Raw genomic sequence first — 24,311 nt, 5'->3', positions numbered from 1 at the left:
CCCCCCCCCCCCCCCCCATCAGGGCCGGGCCCAGGGGGGGGGGGGGGTTCCAGGGGTTCCGGAACCCCACCCCTGGAAAAAGCATGTACCTTGCTTTGAGTGGGTTTTTTTAAATAAATTTTGTGTGTGTCTAACAAATGTTATTCAATGTGAAATCCGATGAGAAAAAGGTACCCCCCCCCCCCCCCACAATGATGCTCTTAACCGTCAAAACAAGGCCCAGAATGCACCAGATTGCACAGATTTTAACCGTTTTTCAAAAGCAGGCGCGCGCTTGTGGCTTCGCCACTTCGCTGATTTGCCCCCCCCCCCCAAAAAGGAGGACCCCCCCCCCCACCCCCAATTACAACTCATTTGGTCCGGCCCTGTGTTGATGCAGTCTGTACATATATACACTGTGCACTCCTCATGACAGTCTGTATACAACCGTCTTTATGCACTACTAGTGTGTCATGTCTGTACAAAGTGACCATGCGCACTCTTTTTGCATATGAGCCAATGTCAAAAGGTGCTGTCTGACAGCTTCGAAAATCAAAGTACATCCAAAGTAAAATGACTGGTGTTTTGAGTTGCTTAACACATTCAGTATATAGTTTCTAAAGGAGAAAAGGGAAAATCTTTCACAACGGCTGTGTTATTTGGCCGTTAAGTTGAGGCTTGACGAGTGTCTCTTGTGGCATGTAAGGACATAAACCTGATTTTTTCCATTTTTTTTCTAGAACTTTCATTTCTACTGAGCTCGCATATGAGTATTGGGGTGTAGATTAAATATAATCAAGTTAAAAGCGCATAAAAGAAAGAAATTAAAAATTTTGTGGAAAAAAAATGAAATTTGATAAAAAAGTGTCTAGTGTGACATTGTGACGACAAAGCTTAAATTAGCCAGAAATGGTACCAAACTTCAAAATATAGTGGTTATTTTCATTGTTTTTCCTTTTCACCGACAGTTTTTGTTCAAAACTGGTTCTTTTGTGTATCTAGTTGAACAACAACATTTTTTGGAAGCTTTTTTAAAGTTTGAGTTTTTGTGACGCAAAGAGTCACGCTAGACACGCAATTTTCAAACTTTAATAATTTCTTTAAAAAGCGGACAAATGGGACGAAAAACACACAGAACTATGTATTGGGGTTCATGCAATCATTTGGTTTAAATCCAACTGCCCAGAAAAAAGCTTATTAGCATTTTTTCTAAAACTATCGAGAGTACTCAAACACCTTGTCAAAATACGTCCCTAAAAAGCACTAATTTGCGTAATGAATGAGGAGCAGAATTTTAACTGTTTATAGTTAGTCTTTGGTTTTTCTCTGCGATCATCTTTATTCATTAATCTCTCAGAAAAACCAAAAGTTCCATCTGAGTGTACATTCAGTAAATAGTTACAGAACTTATAAAATACCTAGCGTACCCACAGCACCTTTTGACATTGGCTCATATGCACTCCAGCTGTATTATATTATATTCTTTGGCTATATGTAGTATACTTTTCTTCCTTGTTGCGAAAAAAAAAAGTAAAAGCTGTGTTTTTGACTTTGTGCATTTGTTTCTCTCTCTCTGTCTTTATCTATCTCTCTCTGTCTGTCTCTCTGTGTCTCTATCTCTCTCTGTCTCTCTCTGTGTCTCACTCTGTGTCTGTCTGTCTATCTCTCTCCGTCTCTCTCTTTCTGTCTCTCCCTCCGTCTCTGTCTCTGTCTCTCTCTGTCTCTCTTTCTGTCTCTCTCTCTCTCTGTCTTTCTCTCGACCTCTCTGTCTCCGTGTCTCTTTATCTCTCTTTGTCTCTCCCTCTCTCTCTCTCTCTCCCTCTCTCTATTTCTCTTTTTGCATATGCCCTCCAGCTGTATTATATTATATTATTTGGCTATATATACTGTTCAAAAAAAGAAACGCATAGTTGCTACTTGCCAAATTTGTTTTATTTTTCGAAAAAATTAACAGAAAATCCAATATTTAGATTATTTGTTTGAAATTTGGTATGGACACAGTTGAATGCACACACAGTTCATTTGCATCTTCAAATCAATCAGTCAATCAATACGATTGGGTGCCGAGGCTGTCAAGTCAGTAGGGGGTGTGACTGCCTTGAGCAGCAACAACTGCCCGGCACCTTCTGGGCATGGGCTGGATCAGATGCCGGATATCTTGCTGTGGGATGGTGTCCCACTCCTCCTGAAGTGCCTGCAATAGATCGCGGTGATTTGCCGGCGCTTCTTCTCGCCTGCGCACACGTCTGTCCAATTCATCCCAGAGGTGTTCTATCGGCTTCATGTCTGGCGACATGGATGGCCAGGGAAGCACCTGGACATGGTGGTCGGTGAGGAACTGGGTGGTGAGTCGTGCTGTGTGCGGGCGAGCGTTGTCCTGCTGGAATATGGCATCCTGGTCAGCCAGAAGAGGAAGGGCGTGTGGGCGCAGAATTTCCTCCACGTATCGCTGGGCAGTTATGCGCCCTTGGACGTGCACCAGGGTGCTCCTTCCAGCGGTATTGATCGCCCCCCACACCATGACGCCTCCACCACCATGAACGGGTGCCTCATCCACACAGTTGGGCGCGTAACGTTCGTTTACTCTCCGGTAGACCCTCCTCCGACCATCATGTCGCTGGAGCAGGAAGTAGGACTCGTCGCTGAACCACACGTGTCTCCAGTGATTCCGGACGGTCCAGCGAAGGTGCTGGTTGCCCCACTGCACTCGGTTCTGGCGATGGCGGCGGGTGAGGACAGCTCCTCTGTGAGGTCTGCGAGCTCTCAAACCAGCTTCATGCAGGCGGTTCCGCACGGTCTGGTCCGATAATCGGTGTGGCCCGGGGAGAGCCTGGACAGAAGATGAGGCCGACAGGAAACGATTCCGGAGGTGGCGGAGCCGTATGAAGCGGTCGTGATCAGCAGTTGTCGCCCTTGGTCTTCCCGCTCGTGGCAAGTCAGCAACGGAGCCAGTGGCTTGAAACCTGACCCACAGTCTACTGATGGTGCTCTGGGACACGTGGAAGTGCCTGGCGATTGCACTTTGACTTTGGCCTGCTTGTAAACGACCCAATGCAATTTGGCGGTCTTCTCTGCTCAATCGGGCCATCTTTCGTCGCTGAATTGTCGTCTGATTTCTTTGTGGCGAACAATCAGCTTTTATGGGTTTTGGAAGACATGGTGAGAGCTCAATATTCCCCGAGTTTCACGAGATTACACTGAAGCATGACGAGTGGTCATGCCAAATGAGCAATTTTGACATTGTAGCCACTGATAACGCATGCGTCACGTGCAGAGCTCACTTGTGGCAATAGACGAAAGGTCGACGACCAGATAAACATTTTCTGCAGTTTGGTGGATATCCTTGTAGCCATATAACTAAATTAACCAAATATTACAAGCTATGCGTTTCTTTTTTTGAACAGTATAGTATACTTTTCTTCCTTCTTGCGAAAAAAAAGATTAAAAGCTGTGTATCTGACTTTGTGAAAAAATGGTCTCTCTGTCTCTGTCTGTCTCGTTCTCTCTCTCTGTCTCTGTCTGTCTCGTTTTCTCTCTCTGTCTCTGTCTCTCTCTGTCTGTCTGTTTCTCTCTCTCTCTCTCTCTCTCTCTCTCTCTCTCTCTCTCTCTCTCTCTCTCTCTCTCTCTCTTTGCAATATTGCTACCTGAGAGGGTGGCCGAGTGTTAACGCACTTGCGCTCGGAAGCGAGAGGTTGCGAGTTCGACCCTGGGTCAGAGCGTTAGCAATTTTCTCCCCCCTTTCCTTACCTAGGTGGTGGGTTCAAGTGCTAGTCTTTCGGATGAGACGAAAACCGAGGTCCCTTCGTGTACACTACATTGGGGTGTGCACGTTAAAGATCCCACGATTGACAAAAGGGTCTTTCCTGGCAAAATTGTAAAGGCATAGATAAAAATGTCCACCAAAATACCCGTGTGACTTGGAATGATAGGCCGTGAAAAGTAGGATATGCGCAGAAATGGCTGCGATCTGCTGGCCGACGTAAATGCGAGATGTATTGTGTAAAAAAAATCCATCTCACACGGCATAAATAAATCCCTGCGCCTTGAATATGTGCGCGATATAAATTGCATACAAAATAAAATAAAAATTAAAAAAAATCCCAGCGCTTAGAACTGTACCCACGGAATACGCGCGATATAAACCTCATATTGATTGATGTGTGTGTGTGTGTGTGTGTCTGTCTGTGCGTGTGTGTGTGTAGAGCGATTCAGACTAAACTACTGGACCGATCTTTATGAAATTTTACATGAGAGTTCCTGGGAATGATATCCCCGGACGTTTTTTTCAGATTTTCGATAAATACCTTTGATGACGTCATATCCGGCTTTTTGTAAAAGATGAGGCGGCACTGTCACACCCTCATTTTTCAATCAAATTGATTGAAAATTTGGCAAAGCAATCTTCGACGAAGGCCGGACTTTGGTATTGCATTTCAGCTTGGTGGCTTAAAAACTAATAAATGAGTTTGGTCATTAAAAATCGGAAACTTGTAATTAAATATATTTTTTTTATTAAACGATCCAAAAATAATTATTCTTCGTCATTTCCTGATTCCAAAAACATATACATATGTTATATTTGGATTACAAACAAGCTCTGAAAATTAAAAATATGAAATCTATGATTAAAATAAATTTTCCGAAATCGATTTAAAAACAATTTCATCTTATTCCTTGTCGGTTCCTGATTCCAAAAACATATAGATATGATATGTTTGGATCAAAAACAAACTTAGTAAGCTAAAAAGAATAGACATACAGAAAAGCGTGTTATCCTGCTCAGCGCGACCACTACCGCACTATTCTGCATGGCTTGTCGATTTCATTGCCTTTGCCACGAGCGGTGGACTGACGAAACTACAAGTATGTGGTCTTGGTGAAAAAAGCAGTGCGTTCAGTTTCGTTCTGTGAGTTCGACAGCTTGACTAAATGTTGTTATTTCGCCTTACGCGACTTGTTTTATATTATATGTTTATTTGATTTCAAATAAATTACTTTTCATTCTTTTTATTCTGTTTTACATTTAGTCAAGTTTTGACTAAATGTTTTAACATAGAGGGGGAATCGAGACGAGTGTCGTGGTGTGTGTGTGTGTGTGTATGTATGTGTGTGTGAGTGTGTGTGTGAATAGAATATAGAATAGAATAGAATAGAATAATGTTTATTGTCATGAACCAGTAAAGTTATTGACACAACAAACAACAAATAATGCATTATACAATGCTAAAACAATCCGTAACAAATTTGCCAAGACGAACTTGAACTTCGTCTTCTAAAAATAAGTTACTTGGATTTTTGTTAGCATATTTCATATTGATATGTGAAGCATCTTCTTTAAATTCATCCCTTAATTTAACATATTTATTGCATTTATCTAGAAAATGTATTTCATCTTCTATGACATTGCATTCAATACAAAGACGATTTTCTTTAGGGATATTCTGATGTCTTCCACTTTCAATTTTTAGACAATGTGTGCTAGTCCTTAATCTGCTTAACATCTTTCTGTGTTTATTATTCTTAATTTGTATTAAGTATGACTGCATTTCGTAAGATTTACTGATCATAGAATAAAACTTAAGTCTGGAATATGTATCTGATTTTTCTTTTGTCCAGTATCTTATATATTCCTCTTGTTGTTTTTTGTCAATGGCAAACTTTAATTTGTGTACATTTAATGTAGATTGGTTATGCCAAACGTGACTAAAACCTAAGTTACAAAGAGATTGTCTAACAAATTGTAGCCATGGCGTTTCTGTCGGATGGTGCAACATTGAGTCATATAATTGATGTATATACGAATCTTGTTTGGAGTCTAGAATAGTGTGTGTGTGTGTGTGTGTGTGTGTGTGTTTGTTTATGTGTGTGTGTGTATGTGTGTGCGTTTGTGTGTTTGTGTGTGTCTGTCTGTCTGTGCGTGTGTGTGTGTGTAGAGCGATTCAGACCAAACTACTGGACCGATCTTTATGAAATTTTACATGAGAGTTTCTGGGAATAATATCCCCTCACCTGTTTTTCTTTTTTTCGATAAATACATTTGATGACGTCATATCCGGCTTTTTGTACAAGTTGAGGCGGCACTGTCACACCCTCATTTTTCAATCAAATTGATTGACATTTTGGCCAAGCAATCTTCGACGTAGGTCGGACTTCGGTGCTGCATTTCAGCTTGGTGGCTTAAAAATTAATTAATGACTTTGGTCATTAAAAATCTGAAAATTGTAAAAAAAAACGATCCAAATTTACGTTCATCTTATTCTTTATCATTTTCTGATTCCAAAAACATATAAATATGTTATATTTGGATTAAAAACAAGCTCTGAAAATTAAAAATATAAAAATGATGATCAAAATTAAATTTTCGAAATCAATTTAAAAACACTTTCATCTTATTCCTTGTCCGTTCCTGATTCCAAAAACATATAGATATGATATGTTTGGATTAAAAACACGCTTAGAAAGTTAAAACGAAGAGAGGTACAGAAAAGCGTGCTACCCTTCTCAGCGCAACTACTACCCCGCTCTTCTTGTCAATTTCACTGCCTTTGCCACGAGCGTTGGACTTACGATGCTACGAATATACGGTCTTGCTGAAAAATTGCATTGCGTTCAGTTTCATTCTGTGAGTTCGACAGCTTGACTAAATGTTGTATTTTCGCCTAACGCGACTTGTTACATTTAGTCAAGTTTTGACTAATGTTTTAACATAGAGGGGGAATCGAGACGAGGGTCGTGGTGTATGTGTGTGTTTGTGTGTGTGTGTCTGTCTGTGCGTGTGTGTGTGTAGAGCGATTCAGACCAAACTACTGGACCGATCTTTATGAAATTGTACATGAGAGTTCCTGGGAATGATATCCCCGGATGTGTTTTTCTTTTTTTCGATAAATACTTTTGATGACGTCATATCCGGCTTTTTGTAAAAGTTGAGACGGCACTGTCACACCCTCATTTTTCAATCAAATTGATTGAAAGTTTTGTAAAGCAATCTTCGACGAAGGCCGGACTTCGGTATTGTATTTCAGCTTGGTGGCTTAAAAATTAATTGATGACTTTGGTCATTAAAAATCTGAAAATTGTAATACGTTTTTATATAAAACGATCCAAATTTACGTTCATCTTATTCTACATCATTTCCTGATTCCAAAAACATAAATATGTTATATTTGGATTAAAAACAAGTTCTGAAAATTGAAAATATAAAAATTATGATCAAAATTAAATTTCCGAAATCGATTTAAAACAACTTCATCTTATTCCTTGTCGGTTCGTGATTCCAAAAACATATAGATATGATATGTTTGGATTTAAAAACACGCTCACAAAGTTAAAACGAAGAGAGGTACAGAAAAGCGTGCTATGCAGCACAGCGAAACCACTATACTACCGCGCTGAACAGGCTCGTCAGTTTCACTCCGTTATGCACAAGCGGCGGACTACAGTCATTGTGAAAACATGCAGTGCGTTCAGTTTCATTCTGTGAGTTCCACAGCTTGACTAAATGTAGTAATTTCGCCTTACGCGACTTGTTGTGTGTGTCCTATTTGAAACTAAATGAATAAAACAATGTATGCAAAATTTGTCGGTGAAAATACTATGTATAATATATTATGTGTGTGTGTTGAAGCATGTGTATGTGTGTGTGCACATGATTTTGGAGCCATTCCATGGACAGTGTTTTTCACAAAATTACGATGTCCTATTGACATTTCTGAAAGCGGTCAGATGTCCTATTGATGCTGAAGAGCTCAGGACATTTGTCCTATAGGTGTGAATTTGTAACAACATCCCTGCCACGCCATCCGAATAGGCATGCAAACGGCATTTTTTCTCACAAACTCTCATTGAACAGATATCAAACCTCACTTGTTTTGACAACAACTTAATTACAACTTTATTTTGCAATGCGTCGAAATTGTCTTGCAATCCAGTATATTTGTGTGTGTCCTATGCTATACACAATTGACCCTCCTTGTTAACTTTTTAACTTTTTAATTTTTATTTTATTTTTTTATTTTTTTTTAAATTTTTTTTTTTTTTTAATTATATAATTGTGTGTCTATGCGTCCCAAGGACAGATTGTAAGAAAAGGCGTAGCCTTAAATCTAAATCCTTGTAAAATAAAGTTCAATTCAATTCAATTCAAATCCTTGATAGAAAAGTAAAAACTCTTTTTGTTGATTTACAAACATGTGATTAGTTTTGTTTTTTATTGTCTTTATAAGAATACCGGAAGATTCTATCGAGTTATAAGTCAGTTTCGGCGCACTTTGGGGCGTTTTATACCAAGTTATGTATTAGCCAATTGGGGAGCTTTATACTCGTTAAGAAATCTATGGGGTATCTCAGTCTCCCATTGCCCCAATTTCTACCTGTAGTGTAAAGAGAGCCGATCCGGTGCAGCGACACCTGGTAGATTAATAGGATACCGATATATTCTACCGGGCAAAAAACCCGTACAATAGTGTGTGCTGTTGCAATTATTAAAGGGTAAAATTCAAAAATAACTTCACTTCAAACGATGTTTCCTCATCGGGGTGTAGTCTGAGTAGTCACTGGCAGCCGTCTTCATGTGAACATAGACCATTTATCCTGGACCGCCAACTAGCTCTCTCTCCGCTCTGTCTCTCTATTACGAGGTAGCGGCCTCTCGCATTTAGGAACCTACGCTTACATGGCCTTTCAGAAATCAGGGGGATGTCATATCCGGTGTCGATTATAAACATGGACGAAGTTGCCGAGGTAAGTTCTGAAAATGCTAAAATAAACTCAGCTAAAGTGCATATGGAACATGTTTTTCGATGAGTTTTGTTAAGTTTAGTTTGGAGTTTTGGAAAATCCAGTTCATTGTCACCTCCCATTGTCACAAATAACTGGAGCGTGCTTTCTTTTCACTGTCTTCGAATCGCTGGCCTTTCAAACCGGACGCTAACCGCCCCTGAAAGTCGAGCGTCGTAACCTCGAAGGGTCACGTGACGAGTTGGCGGTCCAGGCTATTTGGTCTATGATGTGAATGAGGCTTTTGTTTCAACAAGGAAAATCCTGTTTTTGTCACCTGCACTTGCATTGGTGTTTTTACCGTCAACAGGAAAGTTGATACTTGTGGTGTGTTGTACTGTCAAAGCATGAGGAAAAACGGCATATTCGGTTTCATGTAATTGCCTTTTTTAAAGCTTCACTGTCACAATTCGAGTGTTTTAAATGAAACGTGTTCAGGCTTACTTGACAACGATACGTGCGTGGGAATGTGATTTTAGAAAGAACGTTGAAATTCAGTACTTGACTGTTAGCTAAATCTCAAAAGGTCAAACTCCTTAACAGCCCATACGGAATAAGGATAACAAGGAAACCTAATGACTTGTTTGTGTTCTAGAGTCTTAAATGTTCAAGTGTTTAGGCAAACAAATTCACGCAAACTTACTATCACAGGGTTATCCAGTCCTTGTTCTGTGTACGGGGGAGTAACAAGCCGGGGGAGTAGCGAGCCGGGGGAGTAACGAGCCGGAGGAGTAACGATACGGGGGAGTAACGAGCTGACCCCGCCTGGCCTGGTTTACGGCCGATTTGAACGGAATGGCTGATGCATATTGCTCAGCTAACCTAAATTAGAGCTACCCTTACCGTAGTTATCCCAAAGAAGTGCTATACCCCCCAGGAAGACATCTCAAAGGTGGCTACAAAGAGCAGTCCCGATCGTATGAAGCTCTTGTTCGTGGAGACTTAATCTTTGTAGTGGTCTTTGTGCGGAGTTCTCTCCCTTTACAGTCATTATGAAGAAAAATTGTAATAGTTTTGAATGTTTAAATCTCTTAAGAAGTACTTTCGGCCGTGAAACATTATTATATTTAGTTTAGAGTTGCATAGCACTAGTATGGGGGAGATAGAAGAGATTTTAACGTAGGGAAAGTAGCTTTGTGTAACAGTCATATTAACCTTTATTAATTTTTACATTCATTTTGTATTCGTACCACACGCCGTTCTGTTGCCTGTTAAAAATAGATCGATATTCTGCACTACTTTGCATATAGGCACTCCTGTTCGTACAGCACAACATTATGCACTCCTTGTTTTCGTATAATACGACCTTCTGCACTCCTACATTAAAAAGCGCATGTAAAGATTGCAACTATTTACAATATTTCTTAGTTCATCTTGTCTTGATGTTAAGCAAACACATTAACAAGTTTCAAAATTACAAAAATGCAAGGTTGAAAAGAAAATATTTGATAGACACATTGTGGTTGTCATCTAAATAAAAGCGGCATTGCGCACTCCTTTTTGACCATTAAATATCTGCGCGAATGTATATGCAAAAGTTTAAAAATCGATAGCAACAGATATCCCGTCATACATTTGTGCAATGTACAGCTTTTATTCGTGTGTTTTTTGTAGAAAGGAATACAAATATACTATATTGGCCAGGAGTGCACAGTGCTGTTCGTAAAGCTCTACATTATGCACTCCTTGTATTCGTATAACACGACCTTCTGCACGCCTACACTCAAAAGTGCTAGAAAAAATCAGCTATTTACAATATTCCTTACTTAATCTTGTCTTGAGGTCAAGTAAATACATTTCAAAGCTCAACAACTACAAAAACACAAGGTTTAAAAACATATTTGACCGCCACGACATTTTGGTTGTCTGTATAAAAATGGCATTGTGCACTCCTTATTAGCAATCAAATAGTTCGGCGAATTTAGATGTAAAAGTTTAAAAATCGATACCAACAGATAACCCGTAATGCCTTTGTGCAATGTATAGTTTGTATTCTTGTTTGATTATGCACTTTTTGTATTTGTCTAAAAGGACCTTCTGCACTCCTGCATTAAAAAGGGCACGAAAATGCAGCTATTAACAATATTTCGTATATTCATCTTGTATTGAGGTCAAGCAAATATATTTCAAAGCTTTAAAGTTAATACAAAACCACAAGATTGAGAAAACTTCGACAGACACAATTTGGTTGTTTTCTGTATAAAAGCGGCGTTGTGCACTCCTTTTTTTATTATAAGATATATCGGCGATCTTAGATGCACACGTTTTAAATTCGATACACAAAGATAGCCCGGGATGCATTTGTGCAATGCAAAGCTTTTATTCTAGTTTTTTTTGTAGAAAGGAAGAATACTATATTATATATGACCTGGAGTGCACAGTGTAGGAGAGCATAAGGAAAAGGAGTGCACAATGTCGGCCTATTCGAACAAAAGAGTGCACAAGGTCGCCTTTGTACAGACACACACACACACACACACACACACACACACACACACACACACACACACAAACAGTAACACTAACAAATGTGCACAAAATGAACACACACACACACCGCGCGAGAGTGAAAGACTACAGGGAGGCATGACGTCATGATGCATTAATTGACGCCAAGGCCTTTCGACCGTGACGTAATCTTCTTACGCGAGCTTTTTCCATAGACTTGGAAACTACGGAATTTCTACCCGGCCAAAGCGGCCTTGGGTGGTACACTATTTGATTGCAATTTATGTTCCTTATATGGCCAAGCGCGTCATTTTTAATTTCCATATATGGTAAAAGGTGGTGTAAAGCTGTGGAAAAACCCAGGAAACCATTGTGTAAATATCTTTATCCTACATACGTGAGAGAGACACCCGTGAGATAATAATCGTTCAAATCACACGTGTGTATATCATGGAAATGAGGTCATGTCAAGCAAGTCTGGCAGGGACCTGTTTTTTCACTGCGTATGATGCCAAAGTCACCGAGACAAACGTCATTATAGAAAAAAATTGCGCTCGCTAATTACCCTCGATGAATCGTTAGAACTAACACGTCACGCCACACTTTCAAAGTGACGTTTCTTTGCTTTGACGTAATAGATTGCACGAGGCTTTAGAAGAGATCGAGGTTCGAAAACAAGCGTCTTCAATTTAGCTGCCTCGACTGCAGGACATTTTCAGTAAAATACACGTAAGTACAGTATGTAGGATAAACAGAATACTACATGGCTTGCTGTGTCGTACCAGATTTACACTCGTTGCTTTTTCAAATAGTGAACAGCTCGCTTTCGCTCGCAGTTCAATATTTAAAAAAAAAACCTCGTGTAAATCTGGTACGACACAGCAAGCCATGTAGTATTCTCTATGAGCATGCGCTTTGAAGAGCTAAAACGTTGTGTAAATATCTGAGCATGCGCACTCGTGGTAAAAACTCGTCAAAATTCACTGTACGGTTTAATTTTAGCTGCGCACGAATCTTCAAATACTGTCAACGCTTGTTTTGGACACAACAATGGCGCTCCAGGGAACAGGAGATTTTTCACCGGCTCGGAACAAAATCTCCAGTCCAGTAACATTGGAATAATTTCATACCACCTATATTGATCATCATGGATCTGGAAAGGATATAAATGTCGTCCACTTACAACTATAATGCACCTAAGAAACAAAACCTTGAACGCTGTGACATATCTGTTGGCTGCAGAGTGTTTCTGCTTGTAAGATCTACAAGCAATTAATGATTGTGAACGATAAAGAATGAACGATAACGACAATTCCTACAGCAAGCACTTACTTTCTGTATCCTTATGAGTACGTGCTACAAGAACATTTTAAGTTGTCACATTGAACATCTTTGAAGCTTCGGATATAACTTGATAAAACAAAAAAGAACCAAAACTTAAAACATGTCCCAACAGTTGTTAGTCCACCTCTCTCTTCACCCGACCCCCACACTCACATATTTTGTGTCTGAAAAGCTCTCAAACGCACTGGCACACACGCACACACACTGACTTATACAGAGTCCATTTAGAAAGATGTTCAGTAATTGCGATAAAAAAAAACAAGACTTTTATGTCCTTTGGTAAACATCACGGTGTTTTTTTCCCGCCACTGCTTATCCACGTGTAAAAATATTTCCCATCAGACAGCGCGAGTGGAGAAACTACGTCTTATCATAGGGGAATCCCCTACCGGAGCAGGATCGGAGCAGACTCAATACCATAGTGAAGAATGCACTTATCGACTTTAGTCGATATCGACTAACCTCCTACCTGTATTATTTCATACTGAGCGAGTTTTAGCGTCAACTAAGGTGACTCGAGTCGAACCGGAGGTCGCAAAAACTCGGTCCGGTACGACTGGAGTGACGTCACCGGTTAACCAACTTTCAACCTTGCTTCCTGCGTAGGGTCTCTCCAGTTCCAAGATGGCTGCCAAGGCGAGGTGAGAAACTTCTGCAAATATTTTTTGACAAAGTTACGGATTGTGAGAAGACATTTGTTGTAAATCACTTAGCCTTTCAAAAATTAAGGATACTGGGTTGGATACTGTCTTGGTTTTAATGCATTTTATTTTAGCAGTGATGTTTATTTTGGGAAGAAATGAGGTCAACAGGAGTTTGGGTGCGATTTCGGCTCAAATGTACTTTAGCGCCCTGAACTTTTACCCGGCTGTTTTGCGCTCGATTTTCACGCTCACTTCTTCATTGACGTTCGAATCGATAGTTCGATGTTTTGGCATTACATTCACATCAACAATAAAACAGTACTGCTTGTTCATCATCGTCGTCCATCAACTCTCCACAACAGTAAATCCGTAACGCGCTTGTCGCCATCTTGTTGCAAGGGACGCGACTGGACACAACCCAACAGCGTTTCCGCGAAGAAAAAAACCAGACATGCGCAGTGACCCTACCGTAGCTCAACCCTGTTCCTCGCGAAAACTCGCTCGTTGCGATGCATTGACATGTCAAATGAAACTCGAAATCCCAGCGCTCAAGCCGGTCCTTAATTGGACGAAGCGCTGGGATTTCGAGTTTCATTCGACATGTCAATGCATCGCAGTATGAAATAATACAGGTAGGAGGTTAGTTCTTGTACTTTGGGTCAACCAAAGTCGATAAACAGACGCAGTGATGAGTCCAAAAATATAACAACACACGTCTTACCGCATTAAAAGTGTACTAAAGAAATTACACAATGTTCTATTGTAACTCACGTTGGGAATCCCTCGCGACTTTCTTTGGTTAGTGGGGCACTGAGGGGGTCTCGGCAAGCTCCGACCCCCGTAAGTGCCCCACTAAACAAAGAACATCTCTCTGGATTCCCATCGTGAGTTATAAATAGAACATTGTGTAATCTCTATATCACAAACATACGCACTCACGCGCGCGCAAAACACATACGTGAAAAATTATGTACAGTACATGGGACCAAAGTGACCATCAGGAACGGACCATGCTTGACAATGTATTTCACGGTAAATGTTTGCGGAAAAGGTGTGTTTTTAGTTTTGATTTGAACTGTGACAGGGAAGAGCAACTGCGGAGGTCAGCGGGCAGTGAATTCCAAACAGAAGGGGCTTGATACTCAAAAGATTTCTTTCCGCATGTTTCCAGTTTAAATTTTGCAGCTTGAGGAGCTTTTCAGAACTGGACCTTAGAGAGCGAGAGGGTTCGTACATGTGCAGTACTGAAGATAAGTATGGGGGAAGGGTGTTGCCAAAATGCCGACACGAAAGACATGCAATTCTTTTACTCCACTCTGGCTTCAACCGGAAGCCAATGGAGCGTTTTGAGGAGAGGATTGGCGCGATGTGTTTTGCGCTAATGAAGCAAAACTCTAGCAGCACAGTTCTGAACCTTTTGGAGGCGGCTGAGGGGACACCAGAAAGAACAGAGTTGCAATAATCAAGCCTAGACAGGACAAGAGATGAGACTAGCTGAGTAGTAAAAGTAATTGAGAGGAGTGGGAGAATGATATTGATCTTGCGTAAATGGAAATAGCAGGACCGACAGAGGTGGGACATTTCTTTGTCCATGGAGAAGTCCTGATCAAGGTAGACTCCCAGGTATTTTATCTTACTGCATCACTTGAAATATGAAGCGGCAAATCATGTATATATATGCAAAACAGAAGAGGACCGAGTACTGATCCTTGAGGAACTCCACATCTTAGAGTACCTTTAGCTGATATCTTACCATTTAGGGACACATATTGTGTTCTATCAAAAAGATATGATTTACAAAAAGACCGAACAAACTTATTTCTGACATATATATCTAAACTCTGTAATAAGACAGTTTGGTCTGCAAGGTCAAATGCCTTCTTAAAGTGTAACTAAACAGACATTTTGAAGTGTCAGCTTTACTGAATTGCTTTATGTTTTGTCCAAGTATAGACCTGTAGAAGCGATACTGGACGATTTTTCCAACGTTTACTGTGTTTTCTGATTTACTACGATTTTTTAAAAGTGTTGAACCCATTTCAGGTTTACCTGATTATCTGTTCTTGATTTGATACTTCCAAAGAACAAGTGGTATTTTGAGTTCCGGTTTTATGTTTTAACCAATCAGAATTTGGTTCCTAAATAAAATCGTCTGCTGCCTGTCCCAGCAGAGTCGGCAACAAGCACTGCTTGCCACATGTGTGATGTTACCAACAGAAATAGCCATAAATTGGGCAAGGTAGCAATGTAAATGAATTGGATCTAACTAATGTGCTTGTACTGCATCTCTGGCCTTTGAATTCACTCCAAATGTACTGGCTCAGCGTGAGAGGCAACATCCTGTCGAAGTCGTAAGCACGAGGCTGACTGGGAGATTATTATTCGAAGAGCATGCTGAAACGGATTGTAAGTACAATATTTTACATGTTCTCGACATTTCTGTTGATCTTTCCTTAACTTTAATTGTTTCCTTGATTTAAAACCCTAGGGCTTGTATTTTCAGTTGTGATACTAAGCACGTATCTTTACCACAGTATCCGATCACTTCACACTTGAATTTTGGAATGATGAAGTGGAATTATTTCTGGATCTAATTTATTCCTTGTTCCCCCCCTCTCGATTCCTTTTTTCGCCACATATATATTGTCGTGTGAGGGGGTAGATGCGTGTACTGGCTGATTTTTTTTTTTACTTCGGTCAGATACAGATGATTGGAAACAAACCTTGTCAAGCAGGGGCGGATCAGTTCATTTTATGGGGGGGGTTTCCAAAAGTATATTGTGAAGATATGGGTGTGAAGGCGCGAAGCGCCGAGCCGACGGCGCAAAGCGCCTAGCTTGCTAGGGGGGTCCGGGGGCATGCCCCCCCGGAAAATTTTGTAAAAAAGGATGCAAAATGGTGCAATCTGGTGCATTTTGAGGATGATCATTACCAGTTTCAGGCAGCAGATTTTGTCACTGATTAATACCCCAAAAAAACACCATTTAAAAAAAAAATTTTTGGCTGGGGGGGGGTTTCCGGAAACCCCTGAAACCCCCCCCTCGTCCGCCCCTGTCAAGGATTTCAGAATTTAATAGATCTGTTCGAAGTTTTTACGGGATGGGTCCTGTTACAATACAGACTGAATGTGCCCAAGATGAACTTTTGATTAAACATACACACACAAATGAATCTCTTGAGTTTGTTATACGGCGAATGTCCAGTTTCCACCACCATACCACGTCTGTGGTATGTTTTTATACTGTTTGATTGAATAGACTGACGTGCATTCTCTCGCAAATGTGCGCGCGTGTGTGTTTGTCTGTGCCTCAGACTTATTAATCAAAGATGATGTTGCACATTGCAGATCTATGCGACAGGAGCAAGTGGACAAGACAGCTACATTTGTCTGAGCAAAGATCCAACGGTAAGCTCTTTTAGCCGAAGACAGCGAGCCTGGGTGCATGCATGCAAGCTTCTATCATGTTCGTGTGAGTGCTGCAGGGCTATTAGACGACTTTTCATTATTCTTGATTTGGAGATCCATGCAGGGTATTAGAAAGTGCAGAATATACACGTTTGAACAAATACAATGTGTGTTTGCTCTGAAAAAAAAAGACGCAACAAACAAACATTGTATTTGTTTAAAGTATCACAAATATTTATTACCTGTATCTGCATGTTTTGATAATGATGAAGGGTAAATTACTTTGACGTGTGCTTTTTTTTTTAACCACACTGATAACGAATGATAGAAACACAGACACACTTAATAACATATCCACAAAAATTGTAACAATAAATGTAAGCTGAACAATGCCTGCAACACATTTCAGGCCTCAGAAGGAAGTAATTATGAGATTCAGACAGAGAGAGAAAGCCCAACACGAAACCAGTTGTGACATTTTTTATTTCATTATGTAATATTAAAAACACGACAACAACGTATTTCCTGTACTTAGTTTCATGCAATTATAGATTGCAAAGTATGTCTAATTGAGTGGCATAAAGAGGCACAGTTGCATGAAAAACCAACTCGGATCTTGACTAGGATCAGGATTTTACATGGACACAACCTAGAATTTAACATCCTGGGGGGAGGGGGGTACTGCGCCTTTCACATCAAGATGTAAAGATCTATTTTAAATAATACTTATTAGAAGGGAACAAAATCAAACAAACTACAACAATCGTTCTGAGGGGAGAGAATTGCCTCTTCCGAAGAAATTACCTCCCTTGCTTTTCTTGTCGTGACTTATGTAGAGTAAAGTGAATAGAAAGTGAATCAGTCAGTAACAAAAAAAAACACAACATTTCTTAAGATCAATGAGGAGTCTTGAAGTATTTGTCAATGTTAATCTTGTATGCATAACAAACAATATATTACGGATTGATAATTAAAGAAAATCGTCTCTTCTACAGGGTTGACCCCCCTAAAAAGGACACCCACAACCATGCAAATTACTTCTGCATCTGTTGAACCAATTATTTTATATATGGTATTCATTAACTTCAGTTTATGTTCTACCTTTCCAGTAAGTGGCAATTTTGTAAATTGAATGGTCTGACTTTTGTGCAATTTTAATTTTGTTCTCCAAATTCGGGGGTCGACTAAACAGAACGAGTTTTGACATTGAGCGGTAGCCATTTTTACCTAATTTAAACCCTTCAGCCTTTTACCTTTTTGATTATTTTGAATGTCTTAGTATGTAAAAACATCCCCTTCAACCCCCAGGCTATCGATGACCTGAAGAAAGCATGCAGTTACAGCTAGGTTCAGGGCAATCCTCAGACACGAAAGCGTTGGTGTCATTGGTGATGCAAAAGTTAGATAATTTAACCTACAAATTTGCCACTTTGTGAACTGCACATGCATAAAATCAAGTTTAAGTATGCTGAATATGAAGTTATCCAGTCAATTGGTGTAGAAGTTATAGCATTTCTGTCAGTTAACAGTATTTAAAATCTCTAAAGTAAAATCTGACATATTCGAAAGTTTTGCATAAACACCCAGACAATTTTTACGATACTCTCCTGAGCTTCTCCACTTCTCAGCCCTGTCTTGGAAATGAATTCGAATAAGGCAGTCAAAATAACTTAGTTTGGAGCACCCACCAATCAGAATAAGCATTAACTTTTGACACAGGAAATATCTTCTACCGAAAGCTCTCCTGGTTTTATTCTACATTTTTCCTGCATAATGGTAACAAATTTAATGATAAATCTAAACAACGAAGTGACTGTGGTAAGATGAACAAAGTTAAAAAACAAAGGATTACTGTAAATGGTTTACGAATCGAAATCTAAACAAGTTTTAATGATAAGTAAAATGATAAAAAAATAAAATAAAAAAAAAGCTAACGTCCTCGCATTTGTCCAGAATTATTCCATGTTTAACATGGGAACAGAGGGATAATTGGTCTAAAGAATTTTTAAAAAGGAGGGTTAGGGTTATCTGTATGCAATGCCTGCTATAGGTGAAAGACTTTTGTGGAAGCCATGGAAGAATGCATCGCTGTTGTGCTGGTTCAGCTTGAGGTCCTGTCCTAGCGAATATCCTGCACACACAAAAACACGACTTTTTAAGCCACTTATGTTGCATTTCGTGACATAGCTTTGTTAAAACCGTGTGCCTGATAATAATGACAGATTTTGTTGATATACATTTTTTTTAAGACACCCCATATAATATTGTTTGACAATCTCTTTCAACATAGTTTACGAATCACCAATGTGTATACAAACGCAAATAACCCACAGGTCAATAAATTACTTTCCAGAGAGAGAGAGAGAGAGAGAGAGAGAGAGAGAGAGAGAGAGAGAGAGAGAGAGAGAGAGAGAGAGAGAGAGAGAGAGAGAGAGAGAGAGAGAGAGAGAGAGATTAAAACTAGAAAATGTGTGCTGTATAAAACAAGGATAATCACTGTCAAATCTTTGCTTGTACCTGCATGGTGTTTACTGCGCTATATACACAACCTGTTTTATTTCATTTATTTTTTTTATTTTTTTTTTTTTTTTTTGGGGGGGGGGATGTTTTGTGATGAGGGTTTTTTCAAAGCCTTTACTGCTTTAGTCATTGAATCCACCCGACTTCGATTTATTGTTCAGTGATGGGTAATTGTGTGACCAACTATGTAAGTTAGTGATTGTTCTGGCTTCATACAATGACATTGCATTAATTTTATAAGTGTATGTGTGTGTGTTTCAGGCAAAAGCTGATATTACAGTCCTAGTTGTATGCAGTACCTCTGCTTCTTCGTTCAGGAATCAAAGTATACAATCTAAACCGATTATTTTGTTCAATAATGTTCAGCTTACCATCCCGAAGAAGGCAGTAACGTGCCGAGATATTGATTATAGATATTAACGTACCTAACCTGGTTACTGGTGTGTTTTCTTTTTATTTCAATAATGTAAATGTGTGACAACTTGCAGGGTACTTGATGTTCAGAGCAATTTTTCTGGCAAAAGACCTTTTATGGATCAAAGAAAACTTTTGTCATGGTGCACAAGTCAATCAATTTGGTTGATAAATAATTTGTGCTGCATTTTCCCTGGTTCCAAAACGTAGTATGTATTACCACATGTCCTTACCTGTCATTGGCATCACATGATTCTCTGCAAGCATACTTCATTTAACACTTGCATTTATAGTAGGTGGCTGTGGAACGGAGGACATGCAACGACAACGAACAACAAAAGACAAAGTGTGGAGTACACTCATTTTTCTTAACATATGCTAAGTTTCTTTGAGAATGCTCCAAGTGAAAATCAGGGGTTCCTAGGCCTGATATCACAATTAAACAGCTTCTTCTCAGAATCAGGAGGGAAAAAACTGTTATATGGCGAGATGTCGTGACAAGAACAGACAGCAGCAGCAGCAACAACAACATTGCTAAATCGTCGCTTTAACAAAATGTCATGTTTAGCATCGCAGACAAAGCACGGCTACTGATCCGACCAAAGCCACACTTCATGCACGATGGGCACATTGTTATGGCCAGCTTGTTAACGTGCGCATTGTGTATGTTTTACATAGAATTGAATGTGTTTGTCGTTGTGTCTGTCATCTATCCTAGTCGTTTGATTTAGAATAAAGCAAACTTATTACAATGACGATTTTCTTCGGTTTTTGATGAAGGATTGGCATCAAGACTTTTCCTATTTTCCAACTCTGCCACCATACACTGGCCGTTCAGGTCTGCATGTCGACCACATGGTGTGTGATCAGATTTTTCGGACATGTTCACAATGCTTACATGACCACCAAATGGAAAATCAGTTGGTATTCGTTATGTTTTTGTGTTAGCACAATCTTCATACAAGTAAACAGAAACAGTTTTGTTGCAAACAGAGCCTTCATAAGAAAAAAATGCTTCTAAGTCAAAATACATACCCCCTTTTTCGTATTGCGTAAAATATACCCATAAATTCTGGACACGACATCATATTTTTATTTTTTTCACAACAATGAAACCAAACTTTAGCATATGTTTTAGCAATATATTCACAATAAAACCTATGAGTTTGAAGGCTGCATCTTGTTTTGTTAATTTTTGAGAATTATTTTGCAAACCCATGCAAATGGCCAGTTTCTGGGGAGAGACTGGGGAGATAATGGCCAGTATAGAAAGAGTTAATAAGTAAACTAATGTCAGACGTTAAGTAGGTATTTACCTTGTTTGCCTTCGCGTTCTTGATAGCCCGCTGCAGCATTTGTATCACTTCCCTTGACATTCAAAACGCCAATGTATTTCTGAAAGGAAAATAAAGATATTGACCGAAACATCACACAAGTAGTATATCATGCTAGGTTTTGTTTACAGTGCCTGTTCTACGACCACATCTGATTGTAATTTAAATAAAGACAAGAAGGGCAAAGCCCATACGACTCACATGCTTTACACATTTTTCCTACCAAAATACATGTGACCTTGACCCAAGGTCAAGGTCATCCAAGGTCATGCAACACAAAGCTGTTAATTCAAGACATAGGAAGTACAATGGTGCTTATTGGCTCTTTCTACCATGAGATATGGTCACTTTTAGTGGTTCACTACCTTATTTTGGTCACATTTCATAAGGGTCAAAGTGACCTTGACCTTGATCATATGTGACCAAATGTGTCTCATGATGAAAGCATAACATGTGCCCCACATCATTTTTAAGTTTGAAACAGTTATCTTCCATAGTTCAGGGTCAAGGTCACTTCAAAATATGTATACAATCCAACTTTGAAGAGCTCCTGTGACCTTGACCTTGAAGCAAGGTAAACCAAACTGGTATCAAAAGATGGGGCTTACTTTGCCCTATATATCATATATAGGTGAGGTATTGAATCTCAAAAACTTCAGAGAAAATGGGAAAAATGTGAAAAATAGCTGTTTTTTAGGCAACATTTATGGCCCCTGTGACCTTGACCTTGAAGCAAGGTCAAGATGCTATGTATGTTTTTTGGGGCCGACAAATGTTGATAAAAACAAGGAAAATGGATCAATCTGAGCCAAGAAACATCCCCTAATACACCTTCCAAAAAAGTAAATATATTAAGAAGAAAAATTTGAATCACAACAAGGACAATTGATCGATCTGGCGCAACCTGAGCAAACTAATTAGCCAACTTCTTTCCAAAATCGTCACTTAGAATACAAAGGCCGGCTCCTAAGTGGTCCGGAAACCCCGGAACCCCCCTCCGGATCCGCCCAGTGTGTGTGTGTGTGTGTGTGTGTGACCGATGACCTTCTCTAAATTCTAATCGTTGCGTTTGCATGGTAATAGTTTTAATACTGGATATGCCCATGAAAAAATATCATTTCTTGTTCATGTCATTGTGTGTGTGTGGCCAGGACCGTGACTTCTGCTTGCCTCGACGTCTTCAGAAAAGACACAAAATGCCAGCAGGCGTATGTTCTTGGAGCACTCAGTATGCCGTCATCTGCAAACAAATAAATACAAATTATTCAATTGTGTAAATAAAGAACAATCATTTTAATATTACAACAAAAAATTCATATAACTGTAGTCTTCACCAGAGACATCCACTACACTATCTTAAAATAAAACTGCCGTAAAAAATTGAAATACTATAAAACTTACCCCCACTCAGATCTATTTGGGATTATTCAAGTTTCAACCATGAAACGATGCCGGTTTGGACAGATCTGCTAGTTTGCCGCTGAAACTGAAATCAAAGGCGATCTTCAGAACTATTTCTAATCTTGTATTTGTGATTAATATAAAATACTGATCTTCCCAATAGAAGCTGATGTGTATACACATGACCAGGACAAGGTATTTTGTTACAGGGCATTTACGCAGACGTCGCAGTTCAAAATATCGTTTTAGATCTGATTTTGTACAGCAGTCTATGTGATTCAGAATCGTCTGCCCTTTTTCGGTTTAACATTTTATGGACGATACGCGATTCCTATGAGACTACTCAATCATAACTGATGACAAATTCAGAAACAGATGATGGTTTCAAGTAGGCTACAGTAATGATTCGTTAAAAATGTCAAGCCACTCGTCGATCATTCACACTCAAAGAACCCAAGCCAAATCTGCTCTGGTTCCGAGCAGCTTTTTCCAACTGAGACCCTAATTGTTACGCATCTGCCGCGAAAAGATAGACCACAAACAAGCGGCACTGTACCATGTTTTCGTTTATGTTGCTAAACAGATTAAATGTGCATTGTAAATGTGCTTACAGCAAAGAAATGCATCCTTACTTACCACAAAAATACTGGTACCACATGCATCGCACTTGTGTCTTCTTACCAAAACCTATCGATATGTTTGTTTACGATATATTGGTAATTACTAACCGTTAACTATTTTTCAAAAATCTTAAATGACTTTTAAGAATCAAAGAAAGATTCGCTGAAACGGTTGACTTCAGAAAATAAGCAATATTTTTCTGAACCATGAAATAAAAATCGGAAACTCCGTTTGATCTTTTATTTTGGTAGATTGATGACAACAGCCGGAACTGAAAGTACCAGAACCAAAAATTAAGGGCATTAATCAGGTAAACTAAGAAGATTGTCGTTCCTGGCGCGCACTTCACATGTCCGTCAAACAGTGTCCGAGTGAGAGAAATTTTTTTTTTTTTCGCAGTTCGACAGTTTATGAGGCCCTTCTTCATATCAAAGTGTAAAGGTTGCTGAACGATGTTTTTCCTTTTTGCTTGTTTAGTTACACTAGTCCAGACACACAGCACCATTCAATTCATTTCGATTGATAGCAAATAGCCAAGTATTACATAATGAAGAAAGAGCTGTATGGCATGAGCGGTTAGGTTGGAATCCAGATTGAAACGGGTGGAACAGAGTTCGTTCCTCCATGTATTGTAACAGAGAGAGAGAGAGAGAGAGAGAGAGAGAGAGAGAGAGAGAGAGAGAGAGAGAGAGAGAGAGAGAGAGAGAGAGAGAGAGAGAGAGAGAGAGAGAGAGAGAGAGGGAGAGAGAGAGAGAGAGAGAGAGAGAGAGAGAGAGAGAGAGAGAGAGAGGGGATTAGACTTGGACGATGTTTTTACATTTAGTCAAGTTTTGACTAAATGTTTTAACATAGAGGGGGGAATCGAGACGAGGGTCGTGGTGTGTGTGTGTGTGTGTGTGTGTGTGTGTGTGTGTCTGTGTGTGTCTGTGTGTGTGTGTAGAGCGATTCAGACTAAACTACTGGACCGATCTTTATGAAATTTGACATGAGAGTTCCTGGGTATGATATCCCGGACGTTTTTGTTCATTTTTTCGATAAATACCTTTGATGACGTCATATCCGGCTTTTTGTAAAAGTTGAGGCGGCACTGTCACACCCTCATTTTTCAATTAAATTGATTGAAAATTTGGCCAAGCAATCTTCGACGAAAACCAAAATCGGTTCAGCGCTGCGCGCTGAGAGCATGTGTTGAAATATCTCATCGATGAGGTTGTGTCCGGGATGTAGCTGAATATGGTCTCCAAATTTGAAAAAGATCGATTAGGAACTTGGGCTTGGCATCGCGGACACACACACACACACAGACACAAGTCGTATATATACATACTAGAGGAATACCCGCTTCGCCGGGTAGCCGGCTTCGCCGGGATGAAATACTTAGAGCCGTACGCCGGCTTTGCCGGGTCCGAACAATGGACCCGCCAA

General features: G+C 39.7%; 1 long non-coding RNA gene across 1 annotated transcript; it reads left to right on the top strand.

Moving 5' to 3' along the window:
* Positions 1 to 15,451: 15,451 nt before the first annotated feature.
* LOC138955952 (uncharacterized) lies at positions 15,452 to 20,847 on the top strand. Its single transcript, XR_011452436.1, has 3 exons — positions 15,452 to 15,596; positions 16,537 to 16,596; positions 19,378 to 20,847. It is a non-coding gene; the product is annotated as an uncharacterized lncRNA (long non-coding RNA).
* Positions 20,848 to 24,311: the final 3,464 nt, after the last annotated feature.

The sequence above is a fragment of the Littorina saxatilis genome, unplaced genomic scaffold, assembly GCF_037325665.1.
Source record: "Littorina saxatilis isolate snail1 unplaced genomic scaffold, US_GU_Lsax_2.0 scaffold_468, whole genome shotgun sequence".
In the NCBI taxonomy this organism is placed as follows: domain Eukaryota; kingdom Metazoa; phylum Mollusca; class Gastropoda; order Littorinimorpha; family Littorinidae; genus Littorina; species Littorina saxatilis.
The sequence above is the reverse complement of the archived record's forward strand: the minus strand, read 5'-3'. Positions and strand labels throughout refer to the sequence as shown.